We start from the raw sequence: 15156 nt of genomic DNA, 5'->3' as shown, positions 1-15156 counted from the left end.
TCCTGAACATACTGCATTCATACTGCAGAAGAGACAGTTTGGTCTAGTGGTTAAGGCATCGGTCTAGAAATCTGGTGATTGGGAGTTCTAGTCCTGCCTTAGCCATAAAAGCCAGTTGGGTCAGTCTCCCTCAGCCAAACCCGCCTCATAGGATTGCTGTTGTGGTTAAAATAGGAGGAGGTATGCTTGATATATTCACTGCCTTGGGTTTTCGTGAAACTGATAAAGGTGTGATACAAATAAATAAAAATAAATAAATTCTGCGAGCGCACAAGAATGAGAAGAAAGCCACTGTTCATACGTGCCAAGCCTGTGGCTATAAGAAACAAACAGCTGGGAAAATGGACAAAGAACAAAAGTGTGTATTACCTCTCCTTATTTAATATTAGCAGAATTATTATAGAGATAAAGATCCTGGCCTGTGAAAATGGTCCCCTAGCACAGTGTTTCCCAACTTTGGCAGCTTGGCTGGGGAATTCTGGGAGTTGAAGTCCAAATATCTTCAAGTTGCCAAGGTTGGGAAACACTGCCCTAGCAAACCCTTGCAAATTCCCTCTTTTGGAGACAACAACTCATTCATTTGCAGCCATCATCTTAGCAAATATTTGGGAAAAGCGCTTTTGTTTAATTTGTATGCTTCCCAATAAGTGGCGTAAACGGGTGGGCTACTGCCTGGACCAGGGGGGATACAATGGGGTAGCAAAAATGGAGCTCCACCCCAGAGCACCCAATTTGCACAGAAAGATGTTGAAAGAAAATGAAGGGCGTCCTGCATAAGCCACGCCCACAATGTGGTAGTAAAAAATTTGGTAGTCCTTCACTGGGTGTAAACCCACCATGCAGGGCCTAATCCCCACTATGAGCCATGACTCATGATACCCAGAAGCAAACTTCTTGACCTAGTCCAGTGCTTCTCAATACTTTTCTGTTACGCTCCCCCTAGGAAGAAGTAAACATTTTGCCCCCCCCAACTCTCCATCAACGGCTGTCTTGCAGCCCACCCCGCCCGACCTGCCACCCCAAATTGCGCCCCACCACGAGACGTGCGTCCTACCTGATACTTTGTGACCATCATTTTTGGTGACCTTCTGACAAGCAAAGTCAACGGAGGAGCCTGATTCTCTTTAACAACTGTGTTAGCAACTGTAGTATTTCACTTAGCAACTCTGGCAAGAAAGTTTGTAAACTTAGACAAAACTCACTTAACAAATGTTTCACTTAGCAACGTAAATTTTGAGCTCCATTATGGTCGTAAATCGAGGACTATACTGAATGGGAATTGTGTGTGTGTGTTCAATTATCCATTCATAGAATGTATATGAATAGAGGGCAGAGATCCTCCATTTTAAATTGTTGTGTGAGGTAACTAAATATGGTAACAACTGAATGGTTGCCGATGGCTATAGCTGTTTGGGTCCTGTTTGTTTCCATTTGGTTGGCGATGATTCAAAAGGAACGCTGAATGGCTCCATTCTTTGCAAATGTCTTTAATTTAAAACATATTCATATTTAAGCTGGGCAGGATCACCAATAGAGTCCACATTTTTATTGCCTGTGGCAAGTTTTTGTCATTCAGTTAAAGAACCCCTGAGAATATGGTCAGGCCTTCACCACTGGTTTCCTTGATCTATTATACAATTGTATGAATACAACTATGTATTCATACATACAGTAGATGAATACAGGGCAGCATTTCAATTTCCATAATTAAAATGCTAGGGTCCTTCTCCAAAAGATTATGAAAACAATTTAGTTGTTTCCATTCCCATAAAATGTTATTTACTGGAGCATCCTAGTGGGTCCTACCTCTTACAATAGTTTAGAGGGGTATAGGACCTAAAATGTTCCTTTCTGGAAGGGATTATAAGTGGACTGAGAGGATGTGTCTGGTCAGCTTTGCAGAGCCAAAATGTGAAAGCCAGAAAACCCATGGGCCAGTGGCGAGAACATCAAGTTGGCACACTTAAAAAGGGCAGGATTTTGATTTTATAATCACAGCTGCCTTCCTGATTTTTAAAATCCCCCTATGCAGACATCCCTGGTTGTAGCAGCCTCTGCCATCAGCTTCTGGAGAGGTGGGGAGGCAGATTTCAGGTTACCAGATCTGGACCACAAATGCCCGGATGTCAAAGCAATACAGAAAACTTTATACAGATTTTTAAAAACTAATTAAAACCATATAGAATTGTTTTTCTTAATTTGTTTTTCTGGTCTGCTGAGTATATTGAGAGAAATAATAATAATAATAATAATAATAATAATAATAATAATAATAATAATAATAATAATAATTTTATATATGTGTGTGTTTTTGTAGGTTTTCATGGGTACAGGTATGAAGGTCTTGGCATATTCGGGTTTCTTCCCATGTAAGTTTTAGAGATCTCTAAAACTTACACGGGAAGAAACCCAAATATGCCAAGACCTTCATACCTGTACCCATGAAAACCTACAAAAAGATTTTGATAGTACTAAATTAATTTCCAAAACAGAACACTACAGCAAAAGAATAATAATGGAAGCCATCGAGATAGAAAAACATTCCCAAAATATGAACAAGCGGGATGATACCTCCCGCCTACCAGACATCTGGAAACCAGCCCTCAAACGTAACCCAGCCATAAAAACAGAAACTAGATTCAGAACACATATTGCAAAACAATCAAGTAGCCTGCAAGCTCCAACTACCCAGGATATCATGCCTAATCAACAACCATTAACTAATCAGCATACCTCAGCTACATCAACGACCCCAGATGTTATCCCACTGACTCACCAGGAAGTTTCTACACAGCAGGCAATTGCTGAGCCATCAAACCACACCCAGCCACCAGTATTTATAGAAGGAAGGCAGCTTAGGTCTCGCAGTGTTCGCCTTAGAACTAGGACAGAAACACTAGCCTGAAGATGATGAGTGGGACCTCATCGAAACATCGCCAGAAATTTCCAAATCCTACACGGGAAGAAACCCGAATATACCAAGACCGTCATACCTGTACCCGTGAAAATCTACGAAAACATATATATGCTGATTTTTTAAAATTAAGGGAGGCTAGGATAGCGCTATTTCGGCCTTATTCTGGCCTCATCAGCTAGTGTGTGTGTGTGTGTATTAGTACAAGGAACAATTATATGAGTGTGCACTACTCTTTAAAAGTCTGAATGCACATTTACTCATGTTAGTGTAATGCAGTGCTTCTTAATTATTTTCTGTTAAGCCCCCCCACACACACACACGGAAGAAGTAAACATTTTGCACACACATACAACTCTCTGATCGGGGGCCCAATGGAATTTTACTGTTAATATTTATTATTTTATTTATTATAAGCTGCAAGCAAACTATTGGCTGGGGAAGGCTGCTTTACCCACTTACCTGGGAGTAACATTTTTGAACTGAAGATAGTTTTAGCCAGTGAAGGGCTACCAAAATTTTTACTATTACACTGTGGACGTGACTTATGCGGGGAACCCTGCATTTTCTTTCAACATCTTTCAGTGCAAATTGGGTGCTCTGGGGTGGAGTTCCATTTTCACTACCCCACTGCGTTCCCCACCTCCAGGCTGGGCAGTAGCCCACCCCTGGGTTTAGCACACAAAACGACTTGTATCAGGCTTCAGCTGTACCTCTTCTGCTGCCAAAGCAAGATAAGGTGAAGTGCAACTAGGGACAAGTGATAAAACCGTAGTGTAAAAAGTGTTCCGGGTTTATATCCAAGTCCAAGATAACTAGATGGCAACATACATTGTTCTGTGAACTTGGAGGCAAGAAATTGAAAAATGGAGAGTAGATATGAGGAGTGAATTAGTGTAGATCAAAACTTATTTTCACTAAGGATTTAAGGAAACTCACCTGATGCTGTAAAACCTGTTGATCTAAAGCAGGGGTCCCCAAACTTGGCAATTTTAAGATTTGGGGACTTCAGTTCCCAGAGTTTTCCAGCTAGCGTAGCATAGCTGGCTGGAGAATTCTGGGAGCTGATGTCCACAAGTCTTAAAGTTGCTAAGTTTGAAGACCTCTGATTTAAAGGTTCCCAATATCTGAAAAGCAGTTAATAATTTCCAAAAATGATTAGAAAAGGAAGTATGAAAAGCCAGTGTCCCACCAAAAAGATGGTTATTCTCTCATCACCCAGAGGTCTAAACCCACTTTTTGGGTGATCTCCTTGTGAACAGCAATTATATGAAGCGCCTATGGGTGATGTACTGAGAGGAATTACAAAGAACCAGTCTACTTTCTGGCTCTTCATTTCACCACAATTCATTTTCAGTTCACAATTTCTTCTTTGCAATGTTCCATAGATCCAGATGATCTTTCAATGGTAAGTAAAAATTACAGAAAGCTCTGTTACTTTGCCTGGAGTGATCTTGAGGTTTGTAGCCAAAGATCATTTCCTGCTTTGAGACACTGCTAGAAACAGGCTAAGCGGGTAAAGATGGAATCTAAACTGGTTTAAAGAAATTCATGCTCTTCTTAACTTTGCTAGCTATTCAGCAGCAGATGTCATAGAGCAGCGATGGCTAATCTTTTTTCCCTTTGGGTGCCAAAAGCGTGCACGTATAATGCAATGCTCCCTACACATGCGTGTGTGACCCCCTCCATGCTGCCCCTCTCTCCTGCACATGCGCATGCAATCCCCCTGTGATCCCCCTTGCATATGTCCGCATGATCATCCGCCCCCGCTCCCCCCCCATTTGGGGGCTGGCAGGCCTCCCTGTAGCCCCCATAGACCAGTGTTTCCCAACCTTGGCAACTTGAAGATATTTGGACTTCAACTTCCAGAATTCCCCAGCCAGCGAATGCTGGCTGGGGAATTCTGGGAGTTGAAGTCCAAATATCTTCAAGTTGCCAAGGTTGGGAAACACTGCCGTAGACTGGAAATAGCCCATTTCTGGACTTCCAATGGCCTGTTTTTTGCCCTCCCCAGGCTCCAGAGGCTTTCCTGAAGCCTCCAGGAGGGCAAAAACAGCCTACCCCGCCTCTCCGGAGGCCAGAAACAGCCTGTTGCCAGACTTCTGGGAAGCCTGTTTTTTCATCCTCTCAGAGCCTCTGTGTGAGCCCTGTACTTATCTGGCATCCAAAACAGGCCATGTGGAGACTCCGGGGAGAGGAAGGGCAGCAAGGGTGGGGCCAGCTAAAAATCAGCTGGCCAGGGCTGATTGCCATGGCATAATAATAAATAAATTCATTTAGTTATTTTTTTCTCTTCCATGAACCCACAGCTCAATTTTCTCTGATTATAGCTATTTTTTTTAAAAAAATCCCACCAGTAAGCATGCCCATTAGGAATGCGGGAATTCATGAGCAATGGCAATAATTTACAATTAAATGGTTGACGCAAAAGAGTAATGACCATCCTTCAGCTTTTCTATATTAATCATGTCTTGCTTCCCCCCCCCCCCCGAGTTTTAATACAGGGATAACAGAACCATTTTAATTTTCATCATGAATCTTCTACTATTGAGAATAAAATTATAATGATGTTTTTAATGGAAGCCTCATCTCTCTCACCCTGCCTCCCCAAAGGTTCACAGTTTGTTTAGATATTTAAATATCCATTGAATAAGGCCAGGAATGAACAAATTGGAGGTCTTTGGAAGTTTTCTTCGTAGATTTGGGGATTATTACTTCTCAGATACTTGGCTGAATTATAACTTGTGATAAAAGGCAACAGGCCTTTTCTTCTTCTCTTTTTCATTGTCATTGCAATGTTCTGGAACTCTTGTCCTCCAGAACAGGGGTGGGTGCTAACTTACCTTGCTGCTGGTTCACTTCCTTCCATGCCACCATGCGCAGTGCCATTTTTTTTTAAAAAAAATCTCCTTCCCCAAATGCCAAAAACCTGATAGCAACACATGCACAGTGCTGGAAATTTGGGTTCTGCACATGTGCAGAAGAAGAAACCCATTTTTTTTTAAAAAAGATGGCAGCACCCATGGATCAGCACTGATAGAACTGGCTCTGTGACATCATCATGATGTCATCAACGGCTTGCTACCAGTTTGGGCGAACTGGTCAAAACCAGGAGGAACCCACTTCTGCTCCAAGGGTTGGTTAGTCCTTCTCCCCTCTGTAAAGTCCTCAAATCAAACCTGTGCTTTTAACATGAGTTGATTATTTTGTGATGGTTATTTTATCTTTCAGTTTTGCTTTGTGATTCACTACCCAGAGATTTTGAATTGGGTCAAATTGAACTTGATCTAGGAGACAAAAACTGAAAATAAATTATTTTTAAAAACAAAAAAAACAAAACATTAAATTAGATTTCATTAAATTTTATTTAGCTCTTTTGCTTCATTGAATGATGTTATATACATTTTTGTTGTTCTACCCATTTTTTGGGAACACAGCATAGTGTTGGGGGAAAAGGCAGAAAAAATTTCATCTAGAAAATAATTCTGGAAAAAAGATTACATATGCTATTTCCAATCAACAACAACAACAACAACAACAACAATAATTTATTAGATTTGTATGCTGCCCCTCTCCGAAGACTCTAATGCTAATAAAACTGCTTGACGAGAACTGTATTGTTTTTATTTTCATTTTATTTAGATTGTCAAGATAACAGGTGTAAGTATAAACATGGATAGGAGCATATGAAATGAGTACATATATAATGTACATATAATATGCCTGTTGTTCATAGTGAAGTTACCAGGTAGCATTGGAGTTAATTGTTAATTGAAAAAGAACCAGGAATTCCAAACTTGTATTATCCTCTTCTCTTACATTCAATAGAATTACATGTCCTCAATTTACTGCCACTCATTTAGAGATGTTTTTAAGTTATAACAGCACTGAAAAAAGTGATTTACAGCCAATATTCACACTTACCAATCATTGCAGTTTCCCCAAAGTCATGTGATCTAGGGTTGCAGCATCCCAGATTCAGGTGATCATCAAATGGCTTATGACAAGCAAAGTCAAGGGGGGAAGTCAGATTTGCTTAATGACTTAAATGTAGCTCCCATTTAAGAACTACAGTGATTTGCTTAACAACTGTGGCAGGAAAGGTCATAAAACCGAACACAATTCACTCTAACAACCCTCTTGCTTAGCAACAGAAAATTCTGGTTCTAATTGCAGTCATAAATTGAGGATTACAGTAGTCCCTCGCTATACCGCGCTTCACCTACTGCGGCTTCACTTCATCGCTGGTTTCTGAGGAAGCCGATCGGCAGATTTAAACAGCCCGCCGAACTCAATCGGCAGGTTTTTCAAAAAAATAAATAAATCTAAAATTGTAAATACTGTATTTAAATAGTGTATCTAAAATAAATACTGTGTGGGAAGGGTTTATAAACACTTAAAACAATGAAAACTTACCAAACAATTACAATATAAATACTTAAATATGTACTATCAGTCGATAAATTCCCCATCGCGGATTTCACCTATCGCGGCCAGGTCTGGAACATAACACCAGCGATAGGTGAGGGACTACTGTACCCAACTTCAAGACTGGTAGGGCATGAAACTATTCAATTCCAACAGAGAAGCAGAGTCACGGGAAAAGAAGTAAGTCAAGTCAGTACAAAAACTATAAATTCAATCCGAACCAAGTGATTAAAGTTAATTGCACCCCGTTACAATATAATCATTTTTACATATTCATTATTTCTACTATCTGTCACATGCAAAGAAGCAATTTGTTAGCACTTTCTAGAAGTGCTCCAGGGGCCACACTCTGGAGATTCAAACAGTGCCTTTTAATTAGAAATAATGAATGGTGAACTGCTCTTATTTCCTTTTTTCATCTTGCTTTCCTATAATGCTTAAGCCAGGGACGGTGACTCTATGATACACATGTTAAAGGGGACCACACCACAACTTTTGGGGGTGACATGCCGGCATTCACCAGCATTATTCTTGAAAGCACATTTCTGCCTAAGCAGGGGGTTGGACTAGAAGACCTCCAAGGTCCCTTCCAACTCTGTTATTCTGTTCTGTTCTCATGTTCATTTTTGAAGCCATGCAAGAATCAGCCATACTCATAGTTAGCCTCCAGATCCTAGGCAAGTTGCAAAGGCCTGTGGAATCTTGGAAAATTGCACAAGAAAGGGGTGGTAGCTTCACGTCGTTTTTGGAGGATGCAGAGGCTGTGGAAGATCCTTCTTCCAAGGTGCTTCTAGAATGGAGGCTTTGCGTGACTCATGGCAGGTTTTGGTAGACCACAGGGGTCTGTCAATAGAAAGACACCATCACCTGAAGGTAAGCAGCGCATGGCAGATCCTAGGAATGGCTCATGCACCTTGGAAAATGGTACAAAATGTCCTTTATGAGTGGCAGTAATGGTGTTAGGATTGAAGTTGAGGCCTGGGCCACTACTTCAAGCCCAGGTTCAGTGCTGCCACTGAGTACCGCTGTTCAGGGTGGCCTAGATGGGAGGTGGCTGATAGTGATGGGCAAACCGAACCCGCACAATTCGGGTCCGTACCGAATTTTGCGGTGTTCGGTATGCAGAACATGAACCTGAAATTTTTTTAAACTTTGGGCAAAGTTTAGGGTCACGTTCGGCATTCGGAGCTTTGATGTCACCGGCAAGTTGCTAAGGACACCAAGGTGATCACCTCCTGGATTCCATGGAATCCAGGAAGTGATCACTTTGGCGTCCTTAGCAACCTGCCAGTATACGTGATGTCAAAGCTCCGCCCCCGGAATTTCTAGGTGGGATTCCCCATTCGGGTTTGGGTTTGGGTTCGGCCGAATTTTGCGTAAAATTCATCCGAACTTGCCGAACCCGAACACCGTTGGGTTCACCCATCACTAGTGGCTGAGGGTTGACACATAGAGAATTATCTCTTGTGTTTGGGGTATGTGTGTTTGGGTACAAGACACAGCAGCAAAATCAAATTAAGACCACCAAGCCCAAAGAGTTTGGCATCAGTGGCCTAAGCAGACCCTTCTGCCCTAGGAATCGTGGAAAGTCCAATTCAACCCATCTGGAAGTGATCCTACCGCAGTGCATTGCACCATAGAAGGGATTTTCATTTTTTTTAAAGCTGTAGTGATAGAAACTTGGCTGCATTTCAAATAGACTGACTATTTTTTTAAAACGTAGTCTCTCATATCCACCGAGTTCTCATAGAATCCTACAACTCTGTACAAGGCTGCATGATACAGTCTAAAACTCTGCATGATACAGTCTAAAACTCCCAGATCTATAGAACTGAATGGGGAGGAAACTAGTGAAGGGCTGGAATGCCCTGGGAGCACACTTGTGCATGCTCCCGGCATAAGATTTGGCTTCTACGCATGCGCAGAAGCTGAATCTTGTGCGAGGACATATGCATATGCATGATTTTGCCAATCTTCAGCATTTTTTTGCTTCCGTGCATGTGCAGAAGCAAAAAATAGCCAAAAATCGGTGAAACATGGCTTCAGCTGCAACTCAAAGGGCAAGAGGGGAGCAGAAGAGCCTTCTCCTCTCCACTGGCCCTTGCCTGCATAGGTAAGAGACCTCTAGCCGCCCCCCCAATGCAAAAGTTTCCTCTCCATGTCCTCGCCACTCGTTCCAGTGTTCCCCCCACCTGTTCCCCTTTGTGTCGCCGCTGCCCGGTCTCTTTTTTCCCTACCTTTACTGCTGCTTGCTTCTTCGCCCTCTTCTGCAGCATGGGGAGTAGGTTGGGCGGCTAGAGCCCGGCGTTGCTGCAGCCGCTATTGCTGCTGGCTGGGGCTCTCAGGTGTGTGGTGAGATTTGGCTGCAGTGCATGCGCATCAACCAAATCTCACGTGAACATCCTTGTGCGAGTGAAATTTTGACGATTTTCGCCGTTTTTTTTTTTTAAAAAACTGTCGAAAATCGCTGGAATTTTGCCAGTTGCGACTGTGAACGGCAGCCGGTCAGCTCCATTTTTCCTACTGGAATGGTATTCCCCCCATTCCGGGGAATGCCCATTACTGAGAGAGATGTATGGCCTCTAAAATGGCTGTTGGTTGCTCACCTCATTTCAACTTTACTTTTGCACAAAGCAAAACCACCAATTATTTTTTTTTTTTTAAAAAGATGGCAGTGACCATGGACCGGCACCAACAGAATTGGTTGTGTGGGGTCACCACCGGTTTACTACCGGTTCTATAGAACTGGTGCAAACTGGGAGGAGCCCACCTCTGGGTCAGAGGCTGAGTTTGCTGAAAAGATTTCAAAGAAAAGAGAGAAATACTAATTTCTCTCTATAAAAGACAGATGCCTCCTCCTTTTTCTCCCGGGAAATTACTTCCTTATAAGTCTTCATTTTTGCTGACATTCCAATTTGCAGCTTTGGTGATGCCGCAAGAACAATTCTGCATTTTAGCTCCTGTTTATGAAGCCCAGGCAGAGAAAAGTACAGGAAGGGTTAGGGATGAAAATAATTAGGAACCACAAGAGCTTCTTTTTGCTCTGCTATAACTTCAAAGTGCAAATTAAAGGCTTGACTCAAATGGATATGGCCTCTTCAAATGGTAAATGCTCTATGATGAAAACTGGCAGGCATGAATGCATGTTGGGTGACAGAAAAATATGATGGAGCTGAGTTGTAGGAAACATGAAATTAGATTATTGCACTAACTATAGAGTTCCATCAGCACTATAGGAAGTTTTAATGAAACACACTGGTCAGAAGCTTTCAAATTCACCACTGTCTTTCATTAGCAAGAATTGGTAGGAGCAATGCCATTGAAGTTAGGGCGGACTCTAGCCCCGTGATGGTGAACCTATGGCCCAGATGGCATGCAGGGCCTTCTCTGTAGGCACACCTATCGTTGCCCCAGCCCAGCTGCACTGCGCATGCACCTTCTGCTAGCCAGCTAGTCTTTGTGTCTCTGCTGCACATGCATGGCCCCCCCACATGCATTGGACACACATGTGCAGGATTCAAAGTGCATGCATGGGATCCTTGCATTGCATTTTGGGGGGTTTTATACATGTGCCTCCCCCTCCTCCCCTGTACCCAGTTTTGGGCCTGGAAGGCCTCCTGAATCAACCTGGAAGCCAAAACGTGGTGCAGGGGTGCCACATGCCGTTCCCCGGTGCCCAGGTAAACAGTTTCAACCAGTGCTGTGGAATTGAACACAGGAATTGCATGCTAAGGAACTGTGCATAGCCTGATGGACCACAGTCAACACTGGGGATGCTCTACTTCAGCGGTCCCCAAACTACGGCCCGCGGGCCGGATGCGGCCCGCTGAGGCCATTTGCCCGGCCCGCAGCAGCGTACGAGATTTTACAATCTATATACTAAGTTCCTGAATCTCCCCTCCACTCTGCTGCTGAGCGTCTGGCGGCGGCAAGGAAGAGGAGGAAAGCCAGGGGGCGGGGAGGAAAGCACCCTATGGCAGAGCAGCAACAGTTCCTCTCCCTAAAGGCGAGAAAGAAATTGGCCAATTGCTTTCCTCCCCGCCCCCTGGCTTTCCACCTCCTCCTCCTCCAGACACTCAGCTGCAGACCGTCTTGGTCCCTCCAGTGCCGCTTTTTTGCTTTTTTGTTTTGCACCAGAGAGGTTTGCGCGTGTTTGGGCACTTTTGCGTTGGGGGGGTCTGCTGTGGAGAGGGAGAGAGAGAGAAAGAGGGAGAGATAGAAAGGGAGTGAGAGAGAGAAATAAAGCAAGAAAGAGAGGGGCAGAGACAGCGGGAGAGTACTGCTATTTTGCTTCTTCACTGCCCCACGGGGAGCCTGGAAGCCCTGCAAGAGCATCTGGAGGGGACAGTAAACAAGCCATCAGGACCCCTGCGCACTAACTTGTTAACGGCCGGATCGCGGGGAGGGGAGCTTTTCCCCGGCCAGGCGACGGCGAGGCCTTCTCGATGCTTGCCCGCCGCCCAGGCCCCGCGCTTGGAGCCGGGGGCGACAGGCCTAACCTTGGCTTACTTGGCCCCGGTGCGGCCAAAGCGCGGGGAGAAGTAGGCGGCAGCAGTGGCTTCAGGCCCGCCTCCAAGCTGAGCTTCCTTTGGCTTCCTTCGAGGCAAAGTTGCAAAGCTCACCTGCCGCCTCGGAGGAAGCCAAAGGAAGCTCAGCTCAACGAGGACCGGCTGTTGGTCTCTTGAAGCTGCCGCCGCCACCGCCCACTGCAGAGATCCCTTCGCCCGAACGGAGGTGGAGGCGGTGGGCTGAAGGGACCAAGAGCCGGTCTTTCTCGGTGCTGAATAGTTGCAGCTTCTGAGGCTGCCTCCGCCTCCAGGCGAAGGGATCTCCTCGGTGGGCGGCATCGGAGGCTGCAGCAACGCAGCTCCGAAAAGGACCGGCTGTTGGTCCCTTGAAGCTGCCGCCACCGCCGCCACCCACTGCGGAGATCTCTTCGCCCGAATGGAGGCGGCAGCGGCGGCAGCGGCGGCAGCTTCAAGGGACCAACAGCCGGTCCTTTTCGGAGCTGCGTTGCTGCAGCCTCCGATGCCGCCCACCGAGGAGATCCCTTCGCCTGGAGGCGGAGGCAGCCTCAGAGGCTGCAACTATTCAGCGCCAAGAAAGACCGGCTCTTGGTCCCTCGAGCCCGCCACCACCGCCTCCGTTCGGGCGAAGGGATCTCTGCAGTGGGCGGCGGCGGCAGCTTCAAGAGACCAACAGCCGGTCCTCGTTGAGCTGAGCTTCCTTTGGCTTCCTTCGAGGCGGCAGGTGAGCTTTGCAGTTTTGCCTCGAAGAAAGCCAAAGGAAGCTCAGCTTGGGGGCGGGCCTGAAGCCACCGCCGCTGCCTACTCTGCCCCGCACTTAGTCTGCACCGGGCAGCTCTGGCGGGCGCGGGGCAGCAGGGCAAGCCGCGAAGGTGGTGCAGCCAAATGTGGGTCGAGCGGGAGGGCACTGAGCAGTTGCGTGGGGTGGCGGTGGGGCGGTTGGCTGCAAGGCACTGGCGCCGGCGGCAGCTTGATGTGTTGCAGGACGCCGCACATTGCTGGCGCTGCGCTGGGCATGGGGCTGGCACCTCTGTCCCGGCCCAGCCAGTGGGCCAGTGCCAGTCCGTGCCCATGCCCAGTGCAGCGCCAGCAATGTACTGCGACCCGACATCGGTGCCACCGTCTTGGAGCTTCTGCTTGCAGCTGACTGCCCCACGGCGTGTTGCAGGGCAGGAAAAAAAAGAAGAGAGGAAGGAAGATAGAAGAAAAGGAGAGAGAGAGAGAAAGAAAGCAAGAGAGAGAGGGAGAGAAAACAAGTGAGAGGGGGAGGGAATGTGAGAGAGAAAAAGAAAAATGAGAAAATGATGGAGGGAAAGAACGAGGGAGAGGGAAACAAAACAAATGAGAAAGAAGGAAAATAAGGGAGAGGGAAAGAAGAAGAAATGGAGGGAAAAGGAAGGAAGGAAAGGAAGAATGAAGGAAGAAGAAATGGAGGGAACAAGGAAGGAAGGAAGAATGAAATGAATGGAGGGGCGGAGGGAGGAAGGACTTTTGGGGGGGGGGATGTAAATTTTTTAAAATTTTTCTCTCAACATTCATTCAAACAATACCATGTACCATCTAATTTTCCCTGAATAAAATGCAGTATTTTGTCAGTAACTAATATCAATCATCAAAAAAGTTGCAAATTTTTTTTTCTAATGTTGTCATCCAGGTACATACTTTTCTTTTAATTAAATTCCCTCCTTAATGTTCCTTCAAAAAGTACAACACCAATTATATTTCTAACTTATTAACCATTATGCCAAAGTGCTTCCTTCTTTCTTTATATATTTTTCTATAAATATTTTTATACATTTTTCTATAAACCAAGAAAACCTTGTATAGCCAATCATATGTTAACAAAAGAAAATTAAAAACAAAACATAAACATGTATGAATTTCAGACTTCTCCCCCCCCCCCTCTAAATAGTACATTCCCATTTTGTTTTTTTACGTTAAAACAAGGTATGTGCAGTGTGCATAGGGATTTGTTCATAGTTTTTTTTATAGTCCGGCCCTCCAACAGTCTGAGGGACAGTGAACTGGCCCCCTGTGTAAAAAGTTTGGGGACCCCTGCTCTACTTCATCTAATTTTGTAGTACAGGACTGTCAAACTTCTGGCCCACAGGCCGGATACGTCACATGATGGCCACACCCACACCCGATTTATCAAAGAGGAAAGAAGTCCCGATATGTCTTCTGATGCCGCCAGGTTGACATGAATTTGACACCCCTGCTGTAGTACCTTGCAATCCTAGACATTTTCTCTCGGCCTCCTCCCCTATGGTGAGCTCTGCAGAAAGTGGACATAAGCTTTGTTGCTTCAATTCCCCTTTAGAAATAAAAGACCGTGTTGCTTTACAAAATACACTGCTCAAAAAAATAAAGAGAACACTTAAAAACAGTAAATCAAATCTTTGTGAAATCAAACTGTCCACTTAGAAAGCAACACCGATTGACAATCAATTTCACATGTTGTTGTGCCAATGGAATAGTTGTGCCAATGAAATATTCAATGAGAATATTTCATTCATTCATATCTAGGATGTGTTCTTTGAGTGTTCCCTTTATTTATTTTTTGAACAGTATATAAGCCTCCTTGACATCATTATTTAGTTAAGATGAAGGAACCAGGGTTACTCAACCAGTTTCAAAATATATAATTTACCTTAATTGGTTTGTATATTGATCATTTTGCTATAGGCTACTTCACACAACCATGCTAATTACTCAAGTTGTAGCTATTTATCAAATGGTAATTTGAACAGCTGTCACATGGTGGTTCCTTTCTTAGTATATAAAGAAACAAATGGGCTAATTTGAGAGTTAAAGAAAGGGGGAAAATGGGAAGCTGAAACCAGATTATACTACATTCACTTGAAAATCAGTTAAGATGCCAAATGTAGTTGTTCTCAGCATATTTTAAACCCTACCTGTGAATGTAATGTTACCTGCATACATAGGCATGTTTTGCAAATAGTAAACTTGGTTACTGGAATCCATGCACTGTCAGTATTCATAAAGCATCCTGGGTTAATCTAAAATGTGGTTGCGGCATTGGTGGTATAATATTTTATTTGAACCCTGCCATCATCTTAACCTGTTGCACGAATTGACCATCAGTTAGGTCACAATGCTGTTTATTTGCTTCATATTTAGCAAGTGTGTTAGGTTAGCCCTCTTTTTGTTCTTAATTAGTTGTGTGAACTCAGCCACTGCAAGAGCATATTAATTGCAACTCCTTAATATGCTTCAGTTCTCATTCAAACAAAAAATTCCTCAAGAAAAGCTAAACTGAACTGCAGA

This window comes from Erythrolamprus reginae, chromosome 1 (assembly GCF_031021105.1).
Source record: "Erythrolamprus reginae isolate rEryReg1 chromosome 1, rEryReg1.hap1, whole genome shotgun sequence".
Classification (NCBI taxonomy): Eukaryota; Metazoa; Chordata; class Lepidosauria; order Squamata; family Dipsadidae; genus Erythrolamprus; species Erythrolamprus reginae.
The sequence above is the reverse complement of the archived record's forward strand: the minus strand, read 5'-3'. Positions refer to the sequence as shown.